Raw genomic sequence first — 25,907 nt, 5'->3', positions numbered from 1 at the left:
AAAAAAAAAAAAAAAAAAGAAGATAGAAAGTTTTTTCTCTGTCATGCGAATGAAGCCCAGAGGTAAGCTGTCTGGGCTTATTTAGTACCCAGGGTCTTTTCAGCTCAAGCTTCCTCATGCCTCATCCTCAGAATCCAAGATGGCTAAATCCATCTTCCAGGCAACAAGTCAGAGACAGTGACGGAGAGGAAGAGAGCAAAGGTGCAAGCCAGCTGTCTCTCATGACCGTTTTTCAAAACCTGCTGTGGATACTTTTGCTTTCCTGCCATTGGCCATGATCCCTGGTTGGCAATTGTGAAATATCACAATTAAGTGGTTTACTATGGAATGCTGCCTCCCTGTACTATAAAGGTGACATAAATTATTAAATCAGAAAAATGCTGAACTCTGAAGCACTACGTTTTTCAGAAAAGCGAGAGTGGAACAGTACTGACAAATGTTCACAGAAGTCTAGCAGTACCTAAGGATATGATTATTACTAAGGTTATCTATTATTCTACTATTCTAGATTTTTCCACTCCACTTTCAAAATATGCATAGTGGTAATATGTATGATGTCTCTAACTTCCTTTCAGATCAACGCTTCTCAAATATGGCATCCATCACACACTGAAAATCATTGCAATCAGACAGTATTGTGTGCCACTGGTAATTTGAGTGTAATCCCTCAGTAGTAAGGAAAATTTGATAACTAAAAGTATATTTTCTTATAAGGAGATTGACATTTGAAAACAATATCCTTGTGTTCCAGGTGGGAATATTTTAGGGATTCCCTTCAATTATACCAAAATAAAGTAAACATTCTTTCCTGGAATAGAGAACTGAGATGTCAGTGAAGAGCTATATTTTAATAACGGTAACAAAAGGCATCATGGGCTGGGTGCAGTGGCTCACGCCTATAATCTCAGCCCTTTGGGAGGCTCAGGCAGATGAATCTCCTGAGGTCAGGAGTTCGAGACCAGCCTGGCCAACATGGTGAAACCCCATTTCCACTAAAATACAAAATTAGCTGGATGTAGTGGGGGGTGCCTGTAATCCCAGCTACTCGGGAGGCTGAGGCAGGAGAACTGCTTGAACCCAGGAGGCAAACATTGCGGTGAGCTGAGATCGTGCCACTGCACTCCAGCCTGGGTGACGAGAGTGAAACTCCTTCTCAAAACATAATACAAAAATTAGCTAAGTGTGGTGGTGGGCACCTATAATCCAGCTACTCGGGAGGCTGAGGCAGGAGAATTGCTTGAGCCCAGGAGGGGCAGTGGTTGCAATGAGCTGAGATTGCACCTCTGCACTCGAGCCTGGGCAACAGAGTGAGACTCCATCTCAAAAAAAAGGCACCATGATGTATGTGGTTTTTATTTAGAGTAGAATATTGTACTCTCTGGGGACCTCAGAGGCAGTTGAAGTTCTGAGAGGGCCTTATAAGGCATCCATTTCCAGTATCCAGTTTTAAGATTTTTGTTCCCCACTGTGTAATATTTTCTGCAGGCTCTCTCCAAGCTATCAGTTAAGTGTACTAAAAGTGTGGCTTAGCCTGAGAATTCAGCTACAAGGTGTGGGAGCCTGACCAGCATAAAGAAAAATAGGGCAGGGCTGAGCACAAAACAACAGTGACCCAACTGGTCAGGGGCAAGAGGGAGGTTTGCAGGAACACAAAGGCCTTCTTCAGAGAGTCCCAGAGCTTTCTGAAACTTCAGAAAGCACCTACTAAATGCTAGTGATTGCCTACATGATGAAAGGAAAGAGAAAGGTACCGGGGTGTTTCAGCTGAGATCCAGACTAGATGCACGCTGTGACTAAATTTGAAAGACCAGTTGATGGTGATCTGCCTCTGTCTCTTGCCTCTCTGCTTCTTGGCCTGTCCCTGGAGACCAAGGATGAACACTGAGAAGAAAAAGGCATTGTTCTTGTAGCTACACAGGAAACAGGAACCTTCTGGCACATGTAACTCAGGCTGATGCAACCATGGGAGGACCTTGAAGATTGGAAGCCCCAGGATATAGCACCCTAAGCAATGGCACCTGTCTCCAGGAGAGTATCGGCGGGAAGACTGGTGACGAGGGGAGTTCCTCAAAAAGAAGGCAGTGCCACAGGTCCAAGAAATATCAGGACGAGACTCAGTCAGGAATACAAAGGTCAACCAGAAAAATGTATGTTCCTGCTGTTAGCATGGCCTTAGCATGGTCTCCTCTGAAACCTAGTAAGGAATATGACTTCGTGAGGGACTGTTATGGCCATCGAATATGAAGGGTTCAGTCAAATATGATGGGAACGCACAGTGCAGAAAACATGTGAATCACAACAGCAGACTATGAACTGCTAAGTGAGGTAGAGACCAAATCCCCTGAGAACAGAGAAGAAGGTACAATGGACAACATGTGAGACATGAGATGGGGAAGGTCTCTAGGAGGAGACAACATTTGAAAGCAGAAGTAAGTGAAAAACAAAGTCAGCATCCATATGGAGCTGACATCCTTAACAGAGAGACAAATGTGCATCAGATTGCAGAGGCTTCACAGAGCCTGGAAGCAGCTCCCTGTGGAAGGACGAGGTATGGCCGCAGGGGGAGACACTGCCTAATTCTCATCAGAAAATCATCAGGATCACCACTGTGATTCAGAAAGATCTCTCCTCCAGCACTGTCATGGAAACACAGGAGAGAAATTCTAGCAGGGAGACAAGTTAGAAAGCCATTTCAAGGATATGGGTGGGAGCCAAGGCCAGAACTAAGAGTTCTCTCCTTATTTCAAGGCACAAAACAGAGACCGTTTCCTTGCTGACATCTCCATTCCCACACCCTTCCACAGGGCACTTCTGGAGACATCCTCAAAACATTTGTTTCATTTGTTTTCCTGAAATCAAAAAAAAATATGTGAACAATCTGTACTGGTAATCTATCATTTTCATAAAGGCTTAAAGTCAAATGTGGGTTGTGAGGGTGGGGGATGGAGAGCTTACAGATGAAATTTTCTGTTGAAAGGCCATTTGAAGAAAACTGAAATTCGTGGTGAGGAAGAAGTGTTCTTGCTTAACAGTTTTAAGTTTCCTATGGGCCTTCCTGAGTCATCAACTGACTCATTCCACCTGCTCAATTTTATTATTAATTCAAAAAAAATCCTGATAACAATAGAGTCGAAATTATGTTTTGATTTCATTCCTCCCATTGCATCATTCTCCAGTTTTGCCCACATTTTGGCAGTTACTCTCACTACCCATGCAACAATGAGAAACATTCGTTTAAAAATATTTCCAACCCCCTCACGTTCACATGACATTGTTTCAACTCTAACTTTTTTTCACTTCTTATATAAAATCCATTGCTATCTAATATTAGATCATTATATTATACGTGACTTACTTCTAATGTATGGTGGGAATCTGAAAGATCCTTGATTTTGTTCCTCTCTAAAGCCAAAAAACAAAAACAAAAGAGGTATTTTGCATATGAATAATCAACCCCAATTCAATTGTTTGTTGAATTTTTTTAGTTAAAGTTGTGTTACTTTGAGAAGAAATATATTTATTGCAACTATTCATACAGGTAAATATCAGTATGTGTATGTGTAGTATATGCCAGAAGTTTAGCGGTAGAATCTAATTAATGATCAAAATTCATTAAATTTGAAATAAAGAAACCCAAGTTGCCCTCACTTGTCCTTCAAGTGTGAACTCTGAAAGTCACTAAGATATCTAGAAATCACCACAAGGCTGGAGGAACATTTCCCAGTGGAGGTGAATGTTTCTCTTAGCCTTCAGAATCTGGGTGAAAACTGTCTTGACACTGACTGGACATTGACACTATTATATTTGAACTGAAAATGTGAAATAATCTTTATCACCAATTTTACCAAGTCAGTATCAAATTCACAATGTTGAAAATGGTCTGGAAGATGATAGGTAGGTTTGAAATTAACTTAGGGATAAGATAGTTGCTTTAGGAAAATGTATCTGATTTTTTTTTTTTTTTTTTTTGAGACTGAATGTCACTCTGTCACTCAGGCTGGAGTTCAGCAGCACGATCTCAGCTCAGCCCCCCATATTCAAGCGATTCTTCTGCCTCAGCCTCCTGAGTAGCTGGGACTACAGGTACCTGCCATCATGCCTGGATAATTTTTTTTTTTTTTGTATTTTTAATAGAGACAGAGTTTCACCATATTGGCCAGGCTGGTCTCGAACTTCTGACCTTGGGATCCACCAGCTTTGGCCTCCCAAAGTGCTGGGATTACAGATGTGAGCCACCAGGCCTGGCTGGATCTGATTTTTTCACATAGGCTGAGAGGTGAAGAAAAGGAAGACAGAGGGCAATGGTGAGAAGGAGAGGACACAGTTTGTCCTTCCTATGTTGAGTTTTTACACAGCTGCCACTCCTCAGAGGCTAGGATTTCCTCCAGAGCCCTCGCCTTGTGATTTGCACATTAAGCCGCTAGACCTTGGGCCTCTCCCCATGAAAATATACAACTGCTTAACCCAGGTAAGCCAAATATAGTAAAGCTTCTAAAAATGTGAATTTTTCTTACACAAAGTTCCAGTCCATACAAAATTCCACATGGTTTGGTAGCACCTTCAACTGTCTTCTCCAGTTGAAAATGTTTCAGCTTACAGCTGTCAGTTGGTCAGAGGCTAAAGTAGGGGTGGCAGCGTAGAAGTGGTACAGAAAACAAGAACTTCGGAAAGATATATAAAGCTGAGGAAACCTATACTTGCACTTATAACTACACTTTAGTGTTTTCGATGACAGAGTAAGACTTAGGATGATCATAGAACAAAAGCTTTTTCCCGGCTCAAGCTATCAGTTACCTGCATCGCAGGAGAACCATGCAGGACCAAGGAGGAAGCACTGGACAAACAGACCAAGAATGCGAGTGTCAGAAAGGCATGGAGTCTCTCGTGAGACCAGACAGCAAACACTTCTTCATATACACATCTTTGCAGAAAAGCAAAATAAAGTCTCTATGATCTCCTTGGAAAATCCTGAAAAGTGCCTCGTCGACAAGAGGTGGCAAAAAGGAAATGGACGTATGGACTGGTACCTTTTTTTCACTTTACATATAAGGTAACTAAGGTTCAAAAATGTTAGGACACAGAGTTATCCATACATGTGAAATGGCATGGAGATTGCCTATCTTTAGTGCCTCATCTTTATTGATCTATTCAAGTAGGAGCAAGAATCTTTACAAGAATTTTCCTACATGGGATTGACCGTGGTTCTTTCAATCCTGTTTTCTGCACAGGGACTAACATTCTCATCCTGCAGGTTCTCCACCCACAGAGAATCTCAGCTGCTCCCTGGGTTTGGGGAGAAACCACACTTGATTTTTAGCTAAAAACAGCTCTGTTAAAAATATATTTATTAATAATTAGTTACTATTTTCCTCATCTTTATCCTCAAAAAAAAAAAAAGTCTAGAAGCAAGCAGGGCAACAATTATTATTTCCAATATCCAGATGAGGCAAATAAAATTTCAAGGGGCTTGTGATTGCTTAATATAATTTATATAATTTATAGAGAATGCACCAAACTCAAACCTCGGTTCTCCATCTGATTGCTTGTTTCAAAATCCCAGGTCCCTCCTCTCTCTGCCAAGTAAACAATTCCATGTATGATCATAGAAACACAAACCCGCATAAAAGTTGGGCACCTCACTAATGACTTTCTGTGTGTACCTAATGCCTGCCTAACATAACTGCTTGTGTTTTTGTTTTTCTCTGTGTGCTTTTCCCCCTGCATCTATAATGGATATCTTTGAACTTTAAGAAAGGTGTTCCAGGGGTGACTATCACAAGCTTAAGGATATCTGGAAACTTTTTACAAAAGCCTGTTCCATTTGGCATTTCATCCAGCCTTGAGCTTCTCTTGTAATAGGGCAATCTTTTATTGCCTATTAGGTAAAAAGACAAATGAATACATTTAGCCTCCATGATATTACTTTTCTACTAGAATGTCTCTCCTGTGTCTCTTCTTCTGTCCCCCCAACAGAATAAGAATTCATCCATTTAAGAAATATATACTGAGAGCATATTATTTGCAAGGTGCTAAGGGACCAGTCAACAGGGATGCAGTAAAGCCAGTTAAACCTATAGCAGCTCAGGAGGGAGGGCTGGGGCTTGGTGAGTTGTCTAGTCTGGTTTGGGTCCTACTTTAAATAGTGATTAGGATTGAGACTCTGCTGGTCCTTCTGGGAAAATGTAAGACTAGAAATGCAGGGAATGCCCTCCAGCTGTGGACAAAGGCAAAAGACTTATCATGGGAACGTGAATGGGCACCTATTATTCTGGAGACAAATATGGAGGTAGCTCAAAAACCTAGAGATGAAACCAGGCAAAGTATAAGGAAGAGATATCAGGCAAGGGAGAGCAGAGTCCAGGGATTCGTCTGTCCAAGCTGAGGATCTTGGTGACCAGCAGACTCGAGGTGGCCAGGATCAGCCCCAAGAATAAGCAGCCTCTGGAAGATTCTGTAGCCCTTTGTGACAGACATAATCAATGTGAACCCCAATATCACTTGCTACGTTGTTCCAGGGTCCTGCAGCCTGCCGAGACTGGCTGGTGTGGTAGGAAGAACTGAAAACTCTGCTGTTCTCCGAAGAGCCACTCTGGGAACAGAGAAGACTGATTGGAAACAGTGGAGGCTCTAATGGAGGACTTCTCAGCTGACAGAGGAGCTCTTTCTAACAAAGAGAATTCAAGGATGCTGTTTTGAACAATAAAACCAAGGACATTACTTCCAAGAAGTAGAATGTCTTTCCCACCTTTTCTCTTTTCACTGGCCCTTGTCTACCCAGGCAGGGAACACGGCCTCTTTCCTTTGATCACCAAAGGTCCGGAAAGATGCAGGAAATTAAATAATAACGTCGTGAAGAAACAATTTAAAATTAAATGTTAGACATTTCTTCTCTTTTTCATTTCTTTCAATCGCCACCACTAACAGGAATTCCTCACTGGCTAACATGTCTCCTCAGACTCCCAGAAAGCCAATCTCATTCTCACCTTTTCTTCTTCTTACCGCCTTCATCCCTCCTGCAGAGGACATCAGCTAACTCTTAGGTTCCTTATTTCTCTCCAGTCCAGTTCCTGAGCACTCAAACATTGCACCAAAAGTTCTCTATCAACATATTTTATTTAAATAAAAAGATATCTAGTCTAAGAATAAGTAATGCTATTCTCTTTCGGGCTAAAGCCGTTGTTGATTTTAGCTGCATCTTTTTCCCTTTCTGTGACAAATAGTTGGCTCTCCATTCACTTTAGAATTGTAAAACAAGCCCAGAATACAAAAGACATAAGATGAAAACTTATATGTAGATATATTTGTGCATATATGTGTGCATGTGTGTCTAGCCGACCCTTGAACAACACGGGGGTTAGTGGTGCTTATCCCCTACACAGCAGTAAATTTATGTAAAATTTTTGACTTTCTGAAAACTTAACTACTAATAACCTACTATTGACTGGAAGCCTTAGTAATAACATAAACAGTTAATCAGCACATATTTTACATGTTATGTGTATTACATTCTGTATTCTTACAATAAAGTAAGCTAGAGAAGATGTTACTAAATATTATAGGGAAGAGAAAATACATTTACTATTTAAGTGGAAGTGGATCATCATAAAGGCCTTCATCCTCATCAATTTCATGTTGAACAGGCTGAGAGGAGGAGGAAATCGAGGGTTTGATCTGCTATCTCATGGGTAGCAGAAGTAGAAGAAAATCCACATATATGTGGGCCTGCATAGCTCAAACTCGTGTTGTTCAACTGTAATATAGACATATAAAATGTATATACATACGTGTATAATATATGCATATTATATACATATACATGCTTAGCTCATAAAGCAGGAAGCCTGATTACTTAGCTCTGTAGTGTGGTTCTCGGATCAGAAGAAAGCCAGAATCAAGACCTACTAAATCCTAAGTAAGTGGATGAAGACTGAACTTACTGTCCCATCTTCCAAGGCCAAGACTCCTAGGTCTAAGGCAATGCAAAGTCTGTGGGTGGAGGCAAAGAAGGATGCTGACATTAAACAGAGGTAGGGTTGTGTACCCAGACAGACTGAGTTTGGGGCCAACTCAACACTTGCTGTAAAATGGGAGAAGTGAAAAAACATAATTAACTTTTAAAAAAGGATAACCATGTTGGTTAACTAAAATCCCCTTTTGCCAGCCCTCAACTGGACCCTCTTGGATTCAATTATAAAGTAGATATGACTTAAAAGACATATCATTGAAGATATACACTTTTTGAAATATGTCTCCTCTAATGATCCATGAAATCATAAATGCATACATTTCAGAAATCTGAGATAAATTCCTAATCAATGCATATTACTATAAATTTTAAAGTCATAAATGCAATTTGATAAATGCAAATTAATTTAGCAAGCAGCCATTTTAGAAAAGTGACTGATAAGCTGGTAATTTTATTTACTAAAGGTAATCTAAGCAGATACTTATAAATTCATTAAGGGGTGAATCATCTTCCATGTAACAAGTTTATACTGAATATTTAGGACATGTGTTTACCATATTAAACTAAGGCAAAAGCACCACTGAACACAGTATACATTTAAATAATGTTATTTATGTAAAATAAGTTATATATACTGGCTCTTTGGTTCTAACAAATTTATTTTAATAAAGCAAATGTGTGTGTGTGTGTGTGTGTGTGTGTGTGTGTGTGTGTGTGTGTTCATGTAGGCTCTTTTAATTACGAAATTTGAAAATTTGGGCATTAGGAACAAAAAAAATTACTGTGGCCATATCGACTCAGGAAACCTTAGATATTGGGTTATGCAACTAATTCAATCTAACTTCCTTCTCACATGTTTTTAACAACTGTGAAAGAGAGATAAGCTGTCCTGTTTTTTTTTCAGTTCATAGATGGTTTTGATGTTTAGAAGAAATATATTTGAAACATGTTCAACCATGATAATAATGGGTTAAAACATAAACAATAAAAGGCTATTTAAAATAAAATTTCAAATGATCAGCTTGATAACAAGGTTGGGGTGATTGCATGCAATTCCTGACAGCAATCAATATCAAACAATAGGCTATCAAGATACCTCAAAATATTATATTCTTTTAGAAATTCCTCTTGGAAAAAAGATCAAAGGAAGAAAAAGATATAAGCACAAATATTCATTGCAGTACTAACACAAAAGAAAACTATGGAAATAACCTCAGTGCCAAATATGAGAAAGATTTAATTGTATATTTTTAATTTGCTGAAATATTAAAAGGAATGTTAACAAATCAGCTAAGTTTTTGCCATAACATGGGGAAATCCTGGCTGTACAATGTTAATTGTAAATGTCAACTACATGATCACTCCAAAACTATTGTTTTAACTATTAATATTATAATCAAGTAATGGAAAAGCAATTAAAAAACAAAATAAAAAGAAGTCTGCTATAAAATAGAAAGCCTATCATGAGAACTGCTCCACTCAGTCCCCAGCCTCTCAAGTGGGGCATCATGCGTCTGTTATTACGGGGGAAACATCTGCTGGTAGATTGGATGCTGTTTTAAGGAAGAAATAAAAGAATTATACACGTGTTACAGGAAAAACAAAGAAATGAATGGGGGAAACATTATTCTTGTTTTATTATCAAAATTAAAACATAGGTGATAATACAGCCTAAGCAGATATGTATATTGTTGTCAATTATGTGCCCCAAAAAGACATGTTTAAGTCTTAAACTCCAAGATCTTGGGTGACCTTATTTGGAAACAGGGTTTCTGCAGATGTCATCAAGTTAAGATGAAGTCTTACCAGGAATGGGGGAGGGGGGGCACCTAATCCAGTGACTGGTATCCTTTTTTTTAAATTTTAAATTTTATTTTTTATTTTACTTATTATTTTTAACTGTTTTTTGAGACAGAGTTTCACTCTTGTTCCCCAGGCTAGAGTGCAATGGCATGATCTCGGCTCGCGGCAACTTCTACCTCCCGGGTTCAAGAGATTCTCCTGCCTCAGCCTCCCAAGTAGCTGGGATTACAGGCGCATGCCACCATCCTTGGCTAACTTTGTATTTGTAATTTTTTTATTTTTAGTCGAGATGGGGTTTTGCTATATTGGTCAGGCTGGTCTCAAACTCCTGACCTCAGGTGATCCACCCGCCTTTGCATCCCAAAGTGCTTGGATTATAGGGGTGAGCCATCATGTCTGGCCACTGGTGTCCTTTTGAGAAGAGAAAAATCTAGACTCAGATACACATCCAGGGAGAATTCCATGTAATGAAGGCATGCCACGGGGAGCTCTGTTCACAAGGCAAGGAAGGCCAAGGAGAGTCAGCAGCCAGCAGAGAATGGAAGAGACCAGGAGGGATCTTCCCTGGAACCTCCTGTCTGAGAGAGCATGTCCCTGCCAGTACCTCCACTTTAGACTTCTGGCCTCCAAAACTGGGAGAGAAGAAATTGCTGTTGTATTAAGACACCCAGTCTGTGGTCCTTTACCACAGCAGCCTAGGAGACTAATATACATAAGCAAGGTAATTAATATCCAGGAATGCTACATTCTAAAATATTACTTTCTGATTATTAATACTTATGAGGCAACAAATTCGACACTGTTCTTTACATATTATAAGACCAGGTTTTGCAAAACTCTTTCAAAGTTATGGGGCAAGAGTTAATATCGTTTTGGAATTGTACTGGCAGCATGGCATTGTGATTGGGGGGTTTGTCACAAGACATGGGTCCCGATATTGACTCCATCACCACTGGTGACTTGAAACAAGTCACAACCTCTCTGTGCTTATTTCTTGCTTTGTCAAATGGTGATAAGAATTGTCTCATTGGGCTATTGCTAGAACATAAGCTAATAAATGTAAAGCAATTCGAACAGTAGCTGGCCCGTTATAAGCCTTCAATAAATGTTAGCTGTAATTATCATGTCTGACTAAACATTTTGGTTCTATTCCCATTTTAGAATTACAGAAATTTCACAGGCATATATTTAGAATGCATATATCAATTTGTAAATTACTTATATTCCACTACATCAACAATTCTCTCTCCCTAACTCCAATTGATTTCTACTCATATTAAGTTACATAACCTCAGAGGCCCAGCTCCTAGGACCATGAGAAAAGGTGAGTGAGCAGGAGGGGGGAAGAAATCGAATATAAAGAAAAGATTGCTGATCTGAGTTCCTCTGGAATTGAAATTCTATGAAGCAATGTCAGGCAGGATCAAAGAGGACCAGAGGTATGAGTGCGGCTGCCTGACAAGCCAGGTGCTGAGATAAGCATCATCCTTGCTGTCAATGTAGGAAATGTGACATTGGTTTTACTCCTTCTCATGTGGATCCACGATTGAGCGAGAGTTACTCAGATGTCTGGGCTACATTTGGCCCATATTTTTGTACTCACTGGGGGACTCTACACAGGAAATACCTTCAAGCATCAGCAGAGTGTTCTGCACAGCATCAACTCAAGCGAAAGGGTGAGCTATTTTCAGGATAATGCAGGCAAATTGGTTGCAAATTTGTCAAATGCCTGTCCCAGCCATCAGTTTGCATATTAATCTGTTCATAGTCATCACTATCTTGTTCTTAAAAGCTTCCCACAGGTGGTGGAGGTTGCAGTGAGCCAAGATCGCGCCATTGAACTCCAGCCTGGGCAACAAGAGCAACACTCCATCTCAAAAAAAAAAAAAAAAAGCTTCCCAGAGGCCAGAGGCGGTGGCTCACGCCTATAATCCCAGCACTTTGGGAGGCTGAGGCAGGCGAATAATTTGAGGTCAAGAGTTCAGGACCAGCCTGAACAACCTGGTGAAACCCTGTCTCTACTATAAATACAAAAAATTAGTGGGGTGTAGTGATACACTTCTGTAATTTCAGCTACTTGGAAGGCTGAGGCAGGAGAATCACTTGAACCTGGGAGGCAGAGGTTCAAGAGAGCCAAGATCACACCACTGCACTCCAGCCTGGGCAACAGGGTGAGACTCCATCTCAAAAAAAAAGCTTCCCAGATACCTCAAATATTTATTGTCACCATAAGTACTTTGCCCATCTCTGTGGTAATTATGCCTGCAATTCCCTAGAACTCCTTCTTTCATCGTACGTCACAGACCAGTATGAGCCTGGGCCTCCAGCTGTGAAAAGGTGGTAAGTGAGCAGCTCTCACCAGGGAAAGTGCAGCACTATTCAGTGTCAGAGATTTCTGAAAGAATAGTTCAGATATTTCTGAAGGCCAAATCCAAAATTTCCTCCTGTTGAGAAACTAATTCACTATTTAGATGTCTCTGACTAATCTGCTGGGCTTTCCTCTATAAATTAAGTGTAAAACAAGATTGCTCTGTTAAGTGTGAATACTGTTTAATATGTTTTAAGCAATTCTACTTGCAGTAGAATTCAAACACAGTATCCAAGTGGAATTTAGTCCCATGAACCAGTCCAGGTTCAAAGTCACCCAAGAATCAATGCAAGAGGAAAGCAAGCTTGACAAATACCTGTGTTGTCAATAGAACAACCAAGAAAGGGGCCTTTGTAGAGAAATGGGGGGACCACAACTCATATTGTGAATGGTGTCGGTGCTGACATGTTGCTGGCACCTGAAAGAACAGCTTTTATTGGATGTCAGCTTAAGAAGAAGAAAAGAAAGGAAATGGAAAAAAAAATTAGCTGAAAGAGTACAAGGGAAAAGATCAATAACTCCCTCTGATGTTTTTTTGGCAAATTGGCCAAGAAAGAGTTGAAGTCTTTACCGGCTGACAATTCTGGCATCTTTCCCAAATAGAAGTGTTGTAGCCAGAAAATGCACTTAGTGAATTTAGTGAGACAATTAGTTCGGAAATATATATTAAAGGGAAAAGCGCAGACCAAGATTGTCATCCAAGCACCTAGCTCTACCCTGATCCCACGCAATGACAACTGGTTTATGTTACCTGGGCCAGACCTCCACTTGAGGACACAGGGACCCTAATGCCCAGGTTGTGTACTCATCACCCAGCATAAGTATACGATCACGCCACTTCTCACCCGAATCCAGACACCTCAGGAATGAAAACAGTTGGAATGAATCATCAGGCTGGGCCATAGGAGTAAACCTGCAATCTCTCAGGCACACCACTGCATATTGACAGCCGAACAGGAACATGAGCCTCTTTCTAGAAATCCATTCATCTGTAGTCATTGACTACGGTCATTGGCCCAGACCTTACCCACAAGAAATGAGAGGTAAAAGGGGAGATCACTCAAGTTAAATTTGTCACTCCTGCTGGAAAATGACCTCACATCACTTGCCCAATATGGCTTGGGGACAGTGGTGCTATTGTACTGTGTTTTTTAGACTTTTCATCTAATCAAGCAGATTTTCAACCCAGAGTTTTAATGATGGCTTAAATAGGGACAGGTGAGTGTCACTGTTATCATTAAAATGCAAACATCAATAACACAGCGATGAAGCAAAGGCATCCAGCGGCTTGAAAAGAAGGGAGAGACCTGAGCACAGTCACCAAGTTCTGGTTTGCTTCCAAATGCAGAAATTCAGCCAGTTCTATCATACCATTTTTGTTGGTTCAATTTTCACTGCTTTCAGTTTTGTAAAAACTATTTTTATTACCATAGAAATGTTCAGTTTTCCTCTTCTTCATTTCAATCTCTGTTTCCCCCACCCAATGCCACCCAGGTAGTTCAATTTTGAATTGTAATAAATGCACACTTGTTTCTATTAAGTTCTGAATCAAGTCATAAAAATAAACTTTAAATAGATGAATGAAATATGGAAAACAGTCATTTAGACCCCAAGATTCACTGACCGAAAATTTCAGTTTACTCTGAGCACGCCCCACAGAGGCTGAGAGCTCCAGACATCTTCCAATGTGGCTGCCACAAAATCAGAGCATGTTGTTTTAAGTACAGCTTGAGCAACATGTATGGTACGTGCTACATTCAAAGCACTCAAATAAAGGCCTGTTTTATCTTCATGAGAATTTCCTGAGAGGTCCTACAGAAAACACATTTATGCCCATTTTGCAGATCAGGACACTGACATATGGAGAGTGAAATCTGGCTGCCTGGAGCCACAGAGTTGATTCAAAACAAATTAAGCAGTACTGCTGTGACTAACTTCCCTGCTGGCCTACTTTTTATAAAAACTGCTAACTCAATTCTGCCACCATCTCAAGCTGTTAAGAAAAGATCTGTCACCTTGTCACTCATACCCATCCGATCCTCAAAGGAATCTACTGTTGATATTTAGTCCCTGGGACACAGAACGTATAACTATGAATGACACAATCGTATGATTGGGTTTTTTTAATGCGCTCCTCAACTAGCATCAGTCTAAATACGTAACCCAGATTTGGAGCCCAAATACGAGAGTGCTTACACCTATTTTATGTACCCTACTGAACTCAAAGCCTTTTAATTTCTAATAAACAACATTTTCATAATTGCATTAGTTCAACTACAGTTTTAGAAAAATAACATGAACTCAAATGTACATGTGATTAATGGATTCACCTTATGAAAATTTTAAGTCACTTCAAGTGTTTGGGTCTTCATTTCCCACATTCCCTTTATAGTGACAGCACCATAAAATTTGATATAAATTGCTAGAATAATGGCAAATATTTTCAAAACCCCTTCCTAAAGAAAGAGTGATCATGTAATGTATCATGCAAATCGGTAAACAGAACATCAGGAAAAAGGCATAAGCCTATCAAATCTAAGTGGGGACCACAAATCTAAATGGGGATGTTCAGTTGCCACACTGGGAATATATTACCTACCCCTCTAGCTGAAGTCCGAGGGAAATAGGAGGAGAGATTTGTAAAGATCTTGTTGATTTCAAATGCTATGAATGCTCTTTGCTAACCATGACTTACTAAACCTGAACATTGAACTTTTTTGGTCATAACAGTTCATGGTAAAAGAAGTTACAAGGCAATTTAAATAATATTTTCCCCATTTCTGTTAATTTGAAGAAATAGGATAGGTGGCCGCAGAAAAGAATGAGAAAGAAAATGTCTTTCCTTTGGGCTAAAGCCAAGGACAACCCCGAAGAAGATATTCTTCAGAGATGAAAAATCAGAGGAACAACTGAATGGGACTGAAACCCTGGATGACACGTGATATATGGGGTGGAGGGTTTTTAATACAAGAGGCCTACTAAACTTTTGGGGGTGGGCTCTGAGGCTGGGCCCTTTTTGAGGGTTGTTTTTCTTTTTTGTGTGTGGGCTCTTTGTGCTTTGAAGTTCCAGCCAGCGACAAAGAGAAAAACTTGCTCTGGTGTTTTTCGTTTGGCTGAGGGCTGCGATTTAGCTAAGGTTTCCCCCATCTACGGACTGCAGGCTGATGCTTCAGCGTTCCCCGTCGTAACCCTCTCAGTGGGTCTCTGAAACAGACACAGGCTTAGGATCTTGTAAGGTAACTTGTGAAGCCATCATTACTGTACAGCTAAAAAAATTCATGAAGACAGCTAGAAAGAATCGCCTGTTGCCATTTACCCAAAAAGGTTAAAGAACATCCAGCACACTGCCTATTAAAATGTAAAAGCAGCCTTGAGTTCTTTCATTTCGACTCCAATTCCCTGGCACTGGCTTCATGATCCTGTAGGGACCTTCTCGTTAGGACTTGTTGCTTCCACTTTCAATGTTATTAGTGGCAAACCGTGAGGCCAACAGTTATGCCCTGTTCCTTTGTTCCCGTAGGAAACATCTGTTCTTTTGTCAGGGAGCACATGCCAAAAACCCTGCGATTCTAAGCGGCGGGCTGTTCAGGGAGTAGTTAAGGCATCACACACCCTGGATCACAGACCTTGAAAGCTTCCCGCACTCCCGCCTGGGTCCTGGCAGCCTCCTGGAGCTAGAGAATTGCTAAGCTAGTCACAGTGAGGTCCCCTCCCTAGGCCCCCAAGCACCCAGGCTGAAGGGAGGGAGGGAGGAAGGCAAGCGGGGAGGCGAAGAACAGGGCAGAGTGGAGGTTAGTTATCAAGGAAGCTACATAAAAACATCTTGAGATGATCACTTGGCAAGAGTGTGGGGGCCACCCACATGGATCTGAACCCTCCAGGCTAGTGCTTGTGGTGCCCCTCACACTGGATCGCACATACCGCTCATGCTAGAGAGAGGAGCTAGAGGTTGCATGCACTGAGAGCTGTGCAGAAAATGACTGAAGGCAGCACTCAGGAGCCCCTGCAGTCCACACTGCTCAGTTCTCTCAGACGTGCAATGCTTACGGCTCGTCCTTGCTTTCAAGGGTCCACAAGCAGACTTCAGAGCCACACTGCCTGGGTCTGAATCTGGGCTTCACCCATTCTAGATCTCTGACACTAAAGGAGTTACAAACTCAATGAGCCTCAGTTTCTTTAGCTGTAAAACGACAGCAATAACGGTATGTGTCATATAAATGAGCTAACATGTAAATGAGCTAACTGCATAACAAAACAAGTTAAATCAATAATCTAAGTTTCTATCTTAAAAAGCTATAAAAAAAATAGAAACCTAAAAAAGCAAAAGCAAAGAAAACTAAAAATTAGAGTAAAAGTAAAGTAAAAATCAAAAAAATAGAGAAAAGGTTAATGAACTTGACAAACTCCTAGATAGACTTTATAAAAAGAAAGAGAAAACACAAATTACTAAGTTCAGGAATTAAAAAGGAGATATAACTAAAATCCTCTCAGACATTAGAAAGTTAGAAAGCAAATATAAACAACATCATGTTAATACATTTGATGAATGAAAGGAGTGATCTCCTTAGAAATACAATGACAATTGTGGAAGTCTAATATTTAAGTAGCCCTCTACCTGTTAAAGAAATTGAATTCACAATCAAAATCTTTGTACAGAGAAAATTTCAGGCCCAACTGGTTTAATGCTAAATTCTTTGAAATATTAAGAGATGACTCATAGCCATCTTTAAACAAAAACACTTTTAGAAAATAGAGGAGAAGTGAGCATTTCTCAACTCTTTATGAGTCCACCAATACTAACACAGACATTTCAAGAAAAATAAAATTATAAATAAAAATAATTTTTAACATATATATAAAAATTATCAACAAAATATTAGCAAACAGAATCCACAAATGTATAAAAGTAATATTATACCATGGCCAGGCATGACTTATTCAAGGAATGCAAGGTCAGTCTACCATTTGAGAATAAATCAATATAATTTACCACATTAATAAATGAAGAAAATTCACATAAGTATTTGAATAGATGCAGAAGTTGAACTTTAGAATATTCAACATCCATTCATAAGAAGTTCTTAGCAAATTAGAAATAGAAAAACTTCCTTATCACAAAGCACCTATAAAAAAATCTACAGTCATATCACACTAAACGACAAAAAAAAAAAAGAATGCTTTCCCCTGAAGATTGGGCAGAGAAAAAGATGCCCGCTGTCATCACTCACCACTATTATGCAGCAATGTGCTGAAGCTCTTATAAAGTGCAATAAGGCAAGTAAAAGAGAAAAGGGGCATGAAAGTTGAAAGTAAGAACTATATTTGCAGAAGACACAATTATCTATCTAGAAAATTCTAAGGTATCTACAAAAAGAGCTACAGAAAGTTGAAAAGTGAATTTAATAAGATCATAGGATATCAGATGAATGGGACACGGGAAATGCTACCCCACAATATGGTGCCTTGGTTTACTGAGTATTTTAAGCCGAAAGAAACTGAGAAAACTGCAAAATAGAAATGTCTCACTGACCTTCTGTTTTTCCTTCTTTGATCTTCTTCTTTCTTCTCTGAAATATGGTCATAAAGGAATTCTCTGACCTATGTCCCATAAAAGTAAGTCCTAAGACTCTCCTTCCAGAGAATTCTTCCCCTCTACCCAGAGGCCAAGAAGAATCTAAACTAAAAACCATCACTAAGATCAAACCCCCTTGTTGTCCAATCATACTTCTACATGACTGCCCATTCCTCACTATATCTGAGCATAAAAATACACAGTTTTCCTGGGTTCTTCATTTCTGAAGACTCCCATGTCAACAAAAACTTTGGTTAAGTAAATTGGTTATGCTTCTCTCTCATTAATTTGTCTTCTTTTATAGAAGTGTCAACCATCAACCTTGCAATGGGTGGTGAAAAGATATTACTTCCTCTTCCTTACAAGGTCAGTACACAATTACTATATACAATTTGAATTATATATAAACAATGTAGAAACAATTTGAATTTTTAAAACAATATTTACACTAGTATTAAACAATGCACTCAGGAATAAATTCAACAAAAGATGCCAATGACTTTTATAGTGAAATCTATAAAACATTGCTGAAAAAAATAAAAGATATAAATAAACTGAGCAATATATCATATTCATGAATTGGAATATTCTATATTAAGATAAGCATTTGCCCAAACTGATCTCAGCTTCAAGGCATTCATGATTAAAATCCCATCAGATTCTTTTATAAATATTAATAAGCTAATAAGCTATATTAAATTGTATGCGGATATACAAAGGACCTAAGATATAGCCAAACAATTCCGGGAAAAGTCAGAGGACTTTCACTGCCTAAGTTCAAGACTTCCTATATAAAGGTACAACAAGACCATATGGTTTTGATATAAGGATAGACACACAGGATAAAGAAACAGAATTGATTCCAGAAATAGATCCAAATTCATATGGTCAATCAATTTTCACAAAGACACTAAGGCATTTTAATGAAGCAAGTATCGACTTCTCATTCAGTTGTCAGTGCTGAAGCAACTGGACATTGGTATGGAAAAAATAATCCTCAATCCCTATCCCACACCTTACATAAAAATGTATTTGAAATGTATTAAAGAACTCAACATAAAAGTTAAAAATCAAGGCCAGGCGTGGTGGCTCACGCCTGTAATCCCAGAACTTTGGGAGGCTGAGGTGGACAGACCATGAGGTTGGGAGATTGAGACCATCCTGGCCAACATGGTGAAAACTTGTCTCTACTAAAAATACAAAAATTAGCTGAGCATGGCAGTGCATGCCTGTAATCCCAGGTACTCAGGAGGCTGAGGCAGGAGAATCACTGGAGCCAGGAAGTCAGAGGTTGCAATGAGCCAAGATGGTGCCACTGCACTCCAGCCTGGGAGACAGGGCGAGACTCCATCTCAAAAAAAAAAAAGTTACAAATCATAAAACTTTTAGAAAAAAATTACAGGAGACAATATCTTTACAATCTTGAGACAGGAAAAGATTTCTCAGGACACAAAAACCGTTAAGCTTAGAGAAAAAACAGATTATATTCATCAAAATTAAACATGCCATTTTCAAATGGCATGTCTAAGAGAATGACAAAGTACTACACAGACGAGGGGAAAGTTCAAACATGTAGGTAGAGAGACTATTGGGAAGGGCAGGAATCCTCAGTTCTTAGTCTTACTTGCAAGGAAGGATTCTGCCAAGTGACAATTTAGCTTAAAAAAAAAAAAAAGATTTCATTGAAGGAAAATGGAGAGCAGAGAGTTTATTTAGACAGACAATACCCTCTGAAAGAGAGGCAGAGTGGGCGGTTGAAGGAGACTGAGACAGCAGCACCCATTCTGCATTGGGTTTTTAATATGTTGGATTTTTTCTTGAAGTTCCTGCCTCTTACCTTAAGTCTTTGCCTTTTTTCCTTGTCTAATTTTTCCTGCTTCTGCCTTAAGTCCCTACCTGGACTTGTGAGACCCTCCCTTAATATTAGTTGGTGAGCGTGCATAAGCCTGGTGTTAGATACACATTCTGCCTAACAGGTACATTGCTCGTTAACGCCAGCCCAGAAAGACTGTAGCAGTCAAATCTATACTTACTGTGCCTGCATATTTCTTAGGACTGTCCCCTTTTGTGCTTCTCCTTCCTTATCAGCATGTACCTAGCACATTCTGACATTTTAACTATAAAGTGAGCGATTACTGGGCATCTTAAGGGGTGTTCCTTTCTGCATAGATATTTCTCCTCCTCTCTGCTCATATCCAGTATGCATGTTTTGGATGGTCTCTAGGATGTGAGATTTTCCAGACCTCCCTCTTCTCAGGGGGCCCCCACTCCTACTCATGTCTATTTGCCTACTCTAACAGATAGGTAGATAGATGGATGAATACGTAGATAGATAGACAGATAGATAGACAGATAGATGGATAGATAGATAGATAGATAGATAGATAGATAGATAGATAGATAGATGATAGATAGATGGATGGATATGTAGATAGACAGACAGACAGATAGATAGACAGACAGATAGATAGATAGACAGACAGATGATAGACATAGATTAGATAGATAGTAGATAGGTGATAGATATAGATTAGATAGATGATAGATTAGGTCGATCAATATAGATTCAATAGATTAGATATAGAGATAGATATACTGATTGACTTAGATGGATGATTGCTAGACAGAATAATGGTAGATAAGACACTTTTTGCAGAGATGTATCTTCTTTGAGTTTCCCATAATTCTTGTCCCTCATGTCTATGTTATAGGAACAATGATATAGATATATATAAACCAATAAAGGGAGCACCGACAAGGTGTCACCTTTAGTCAAGGAAATAGGAACAAGAGCTCAAGATCCAAGCCTCCAGCAGGGGAGAACATAAGTGTTAAAAATCACGAGGCATTCTCTGAGAAGCAGGCAAAAGTATAGTGTTATGTCACACCATGCGATACCATCGGACCATCACCAGCTTTGTTAAAATAAAATTCTCTGTGATGTTTTTCTGGTTTGGCCCACTCTTGATGGTAGAACCCAAATATTTTATGTAGCGATAATTGAAAATGTTCTTGTAATCAGGCATTTTCCATTTGTATTACACGTTTTGAGTACCCAGTATTGATCTGAGTACTTGAAAAATATTAGCCTATTTAATACAATGACCTTATGAAGTAGGTGCTCTTATTTTTATTTCCATTTAATAAGTGAGTAAAGGCCAGGCACAGTGGCTCTCACCTGTAATCCCAGCAATTTGGGAGGCCAAGGTGGGTGGATCAACTGAGGTCAGGAGTTCAAGACCAGCCTGACCAATATGGAGAAACCCCATCTCTACTAAAAATACAAAACTAGCTGGGCATGGTGGTGCATGCCTGTAGTCCCAGCTACTCAGGAGGCTGAGGCAGGAGAATCACTTGAACCCAGGAGGTGGAGGTTGTGGTAAGCCAAGATCATGCCATTGCACTCCAGCCTGGGCAACAAGAGAAAAATTCTGTCTCAAAAAGAAGTGAGTAAAGTGATTCACAGAGCCTTGAAATTATCTGCCCCACATCACAAAGTTAGTCGGTGGCAGAGCCAAAGCTCATCCCCAGGCAGGTGGACAGTAGTGTCCCTGGCCCTAACTTGTTGATAAGGAATAATCCCCCTTACCCCTCCCCATTCTAAAATGAGAGCTACACATTTTATGCACACACATATAGGATGTCAAGTGGCTTTGCTCAGTCTCCACAACCACTCACTGAGAAGTGATGTCAATCTTCTAGCAGTGTCAGTAAGGGAATCATTTTAGCTGAACTGAAGTGTCTTTGTGTCCATAGTTCTTGTTCCTCATATTCTCAAACAGTGGCTCTCAAAGGGTAATCTCAAAAACAGCAGCATCAGCATCATCTGGGAATGGGTTAAAAATGCAATTTATCCAGCCATGCCCATGACTGACAGAATCAGAGGCTTTGGGGCGTGTTCCAGCATGTGATTTATCAAATGGCCTCTGGGTGATGACCAGGAGGCTAACACGTGAGAGCCGCTGGCCTAGGGGATTGCCTTTTCACTTGAGGGCTCTGGTCACTCTTGGCATTTATTATCCATTGACTCAAACTTCCATCTTTCAGCACTGAGACTTTAACTTTTGATTTGGAGTGAGGGCTTCATTTCGTTAAAATCCTGAAAGCTGGCTATAGTGTGTGATACTGCAGCTGGTGAAGGTGTGCTCAGCGTGGCTATATTGGTAACTGCATTCTTACCGGCATATCAGATATTTTCTTCTTTTTTTTTTTTCCTACTATGACCATAGAAGAAGGATGTCAAAGTCTGACTGAAATTACCATTGCAAAATTGTAACTGAGACAATGAAAGAAATCTGACCTAACCAACTCCATCTTGCTTCTAACCTCCAGGCTGTCCTTGTTCATTCCTGGGCATAGGCTGAACTAACTATGGGAGGAACTTAGCTTTGAAACAAAGATGATAACAGCTCTTTTCCAAAACAAACCTGCTTCGCCACAAGGTTAGAAATTTAGAAATTATGGTTTAGGAGTCATGCAGCTGAAGGCTGAATGATTCTAAGCCTCCCCAAATTGCTCCTGGGGATAGCATCACTCTTGTAAAATCTATAAACTTAGTACTTGAGGTATTTTGCAGACCCTGCCCTCCATGGATCCACTGGCACCACCCAGGCAATGAACCAGCTCGTCTGGTCTTGTGACCCCCACCCAGGAACTGACTCAGCACAAGAGAACAGCTTTGACTCCCTATGATTTCATCTCTAACTCAACCAATCTGAACACCCTACCCACCAAATTATCCTAAAATCTCTGATCCCTGAATTCTCAGGGAGATTGATTTCAGTAATAATAAAACTCTGGTCTCCTGCACAGCTGGCTCTGTGTGAATACTCTCTCTCTATTATAATTTCCCTGTCTTGAGAAATGGACTCTCTAGGTAGCAGGCAAGGTGAACCCACTGGGCAGTTACACCTCTGGCAGGGAAATAGTCTACCTATTTAAAGAAACAACTGAAAGTGAGTTCATTGAACAAGAATGCCATGTAACCTTCCATATAATTCCCTTAAACATCTTGCTGGTAAGAATGCTTCACTCATTATTGTTCAGTCACTTGGGGCCATGATAACTCTTCAGAACAGGGATGTTTATGTGGGTGAGAGCTGGTGCAGGCCAGATAGAGAAGGAGGAGCAAATGACACAAACCATGAATGCAAATTTTGTTTTCCATTGTATGTTTCTTTCCCATATGAGCATCAAGTGGGAAATGATCTGTACATTGGAAGAAAAACAAGAGTTCTACTTTAATAAAACAAGAACACATCGCCACCTACACATTGGATATTTGGCAGTAGATTGTGGCTACAGGATTTATAGGAAGCCCAGAAATGAAGAGGATAAATAAGCACTAGCCCAGAGACTGTAGAACTCATTATAAATAGCTATCTTTAATTAAGAAATGAATAGCTTTGAGAAGAAAATAATGGGTTGTAGAAATGAGCTAAGAGAGGAAAAGAGGTTCTGAGTAAAGTTACCCTCTCGAGGAGCTGGAAGAAATGTTAGATATCTTCTAGTACACCTCCTGATTTGGCAAAAGGAGACAGAGTCATGCTGGTGGGAACCATGTAATGAAGCAGGAGCAGCCGAGAGAAACAGACCTCTCAGACACTGAACTAGAAAGGAAGGGGTTTTATTATTACGGCCCTCGAGCAAGGCTTTATGTTTTGTCCAAACGGCCAAGCTCTCCTAACAAAGAGAAGCTCTGCCTTTATATAGGCCTACACTGTAGATATTACACGTGAAAGAGTCTTATGTTTACAGCCTTAGAAATTACAAGTGAAAGGGTCTTGGGTTTACAGCTTTAGAAATCACATATGAAACTGTCTTGGGTTTACAGTTTAGGAATTACATGTGAAAAGGGTTCTGGTCTCCAGGTGGAGGAGTGGGTTTGATCTAGTTTAAGTAAAAACAGTGTCTTCCAGAGAGATTCCCCGACACCACGCCTGCTATTTTATAGGAAGGTGATTCAGGAGGCACTGCCAGTTGGCCAGCCTTTTCTTCTATTGAAATGTAGTGTCGACGTCAAGGGGGAGGTGATCCCAGATGCCTGGGTCTCCTTCCTCAGTAATTTCCAAACCAAGGTCAACTACTTCTTAGACCAAGAGACCAGAACTCAGACCCCAGTCTCTTGGCTTCAATTTATTAATGATTAAAGTCTTGATTTTTCTGAAACGTGCCAAATGATTGAACTTCAGACAAGGGTGAAGTCACTACCAACTGATTGTCCAGGGGCCCGTTGAATTAGAACAGTAAAGCTTGATTTTAGTTTTCAACAGCATGAATATCAGAGCTGTGCAAGAACTTGGTCCTCTATAAGGCTCTAGGAAAAAAACCTCATAAAGTGTGAAAAATGTTATCCACAGTCCAGGAAAACAAGGCCATAACAAGCTTTCTCCTAAAGAGAAATGCACTAAATTTTCACTTGGTGGGTGAGAAGCCTCCCTTGGACACAAATTCTACTTTATGATCAGCCTAAGGCAAAGGCAGAAGTCACAAACACAACTTCATGCTTCTATCCATGAGTCATGCCTGCCCCTGAATGAAACGGGGGACCTTCACCATGTTTATTAAGAGAATCTTAAAAATCAAGCACACAAGAAAGAAAAGTGTCATTGTGATGCTAATTGAGGATGCTATGTTTTGGAGTTGTTCCACACAGTTCTTTAAATTTTCATAAATAGAGTTTCTGCCTCTATTTGCATTCTAAAAAGATGGTCCTTTTTCTTTCTAACATTAACATGAGATCGCCCTCCCCAACTCAAAAGGAAAAGGAAAAGAACAGTTAAGGTTCAAAATGTTTAAATTATGCAAAAATAAAGGGAAATAAGAATAAAAAGCAATATCTCTTTGTTTCAGCCTGCCCTTGTTCCTGTGAAAATCCATCTCATTATATTCCTGGGTCCTAATTTAAAGAATAACAGACTCGGTGGGAGTCCAATGATTGTTAATGCTGCTATTGTTAACATCATGAATGGTGTGGGACTTTTTCCTACCCAGGCACCACATTTTGGAACAAAGGGAAGGAACAAGGTGGCTCTGCTATTATCCAAATTGGCCTCTGGCATCCACCAGAGGAAGTGACTGAGGCCGGCTGCTCTTTCTCAGGTATCCCTGGGGAATATACACGTGCGATTAGCCTAACTGGCCACTGGGTGTGACCACGCTCCGCACAAAAGGAAACAGAGGCTGTTCTCAAAGGATTTTCCTGGCAGAGCTTAGACACACGCACACACGCACACACACGCGCGTGCGCACGCACACACACACACACACCCCGTGAAGCCTTCACCGTCAGAAGGGAAAGTTTAGAAAGTCAGTTCATGCTTGTAACTTCCAAGTATACACGTTGGGTCCACTTTATTCATTTCCTTTTCATGCTACAAAGAGTATAACCCATCTTTCTATTAGGTCTCGATGAAAAAATAAGAAGCACATCAGCAATGTATCCCAAATAACACAAATCAAAAGAAACCACCCCTTAAATTGAATCTAAACACTCCTGCAGCAAAATCTGTCCATCCAAAAATCATACACCTCTGATTCCCATAACTAATGGTGTCTGTGGCTGGATTGCAAAGACAAATATCTGGGTGTCTTTTGAAAAGCAAAGCCTAACGTACTTGTGGTAATGAATTAGACACACCTCCACTGCAGTTTTAAAGAAAACTGATTCAGCTACGCATGACAAAGACTTGAGTTCAAGTATCATATAAGAGCACTACGCTCAATAAATTCTCATGCTATTTGTTAATCAGCAAGTTTCATTTCTTTACACACGCTGAACAGTCTTTAAATAGCAGAGCAAAGGTAGGAGGGGTAAAGTCTGCTACTGAGTAACCACTCACGTTGTTTGTTTTCTAGCTTTATTGAGATGTAATCGAAAAATTAAAATTCTATATATTTAAGATGTACAACATGATGTTTTAATGTATATATACATTGTGAAATGATTACAATCTCGTTAACTGACACATCCATCACCTCATATAGCTGCTATTCTTTCTGTGTGTAGTGAGAACATTTAAGATCTACTGTTAGCAAATTTCAAGCATACAATACAGTATCATCTGCTGTAGTTACAATACCATGCATTAGAATGCCAGAACTTAATAATCCTATAATTAAAAGTGTCAGAGGCATTTGAACCATAGCAACTCCATCTTGACTAGGGCTGAGTAAACTAAGGCTAAGCACAAGATGCA

At 39.9% G+C, this 25,907-nt stretch overlaps 1 long non-coding RNA gene across 1 annotated transcript in view; it reads right to left on the bottom strand.

Annotated features, from left to right (window-relative positions):
- The window catches only part of LOC116536919, a 328,233-nt gene that overhangs the window by 169,946 nt on the left and 132,380 nt on the right, over positions 1-25,907 (bottom strand). The window lies entirely within an intron of this gene.

This window comes from Sapajus apella, unplaced genomic scaffold (assembly GCF_009761245.1).
Source record: "Sapajus apella isolate SASKATOON/1434 unplaced genomic scaffold, GSC_monkey_1.0 scaffold105, whole genome shotgun sequence".
In the NCBI taxonomy this organism is placed as follows: Eukaryota; Metazoa; Chordata; class Mammalia; order Primates; family Cebidae; genus Sapajus; species Sapajus apella.
This window is presented reverse-complemented; position numbering and strand designations above follow the sequence as displayed.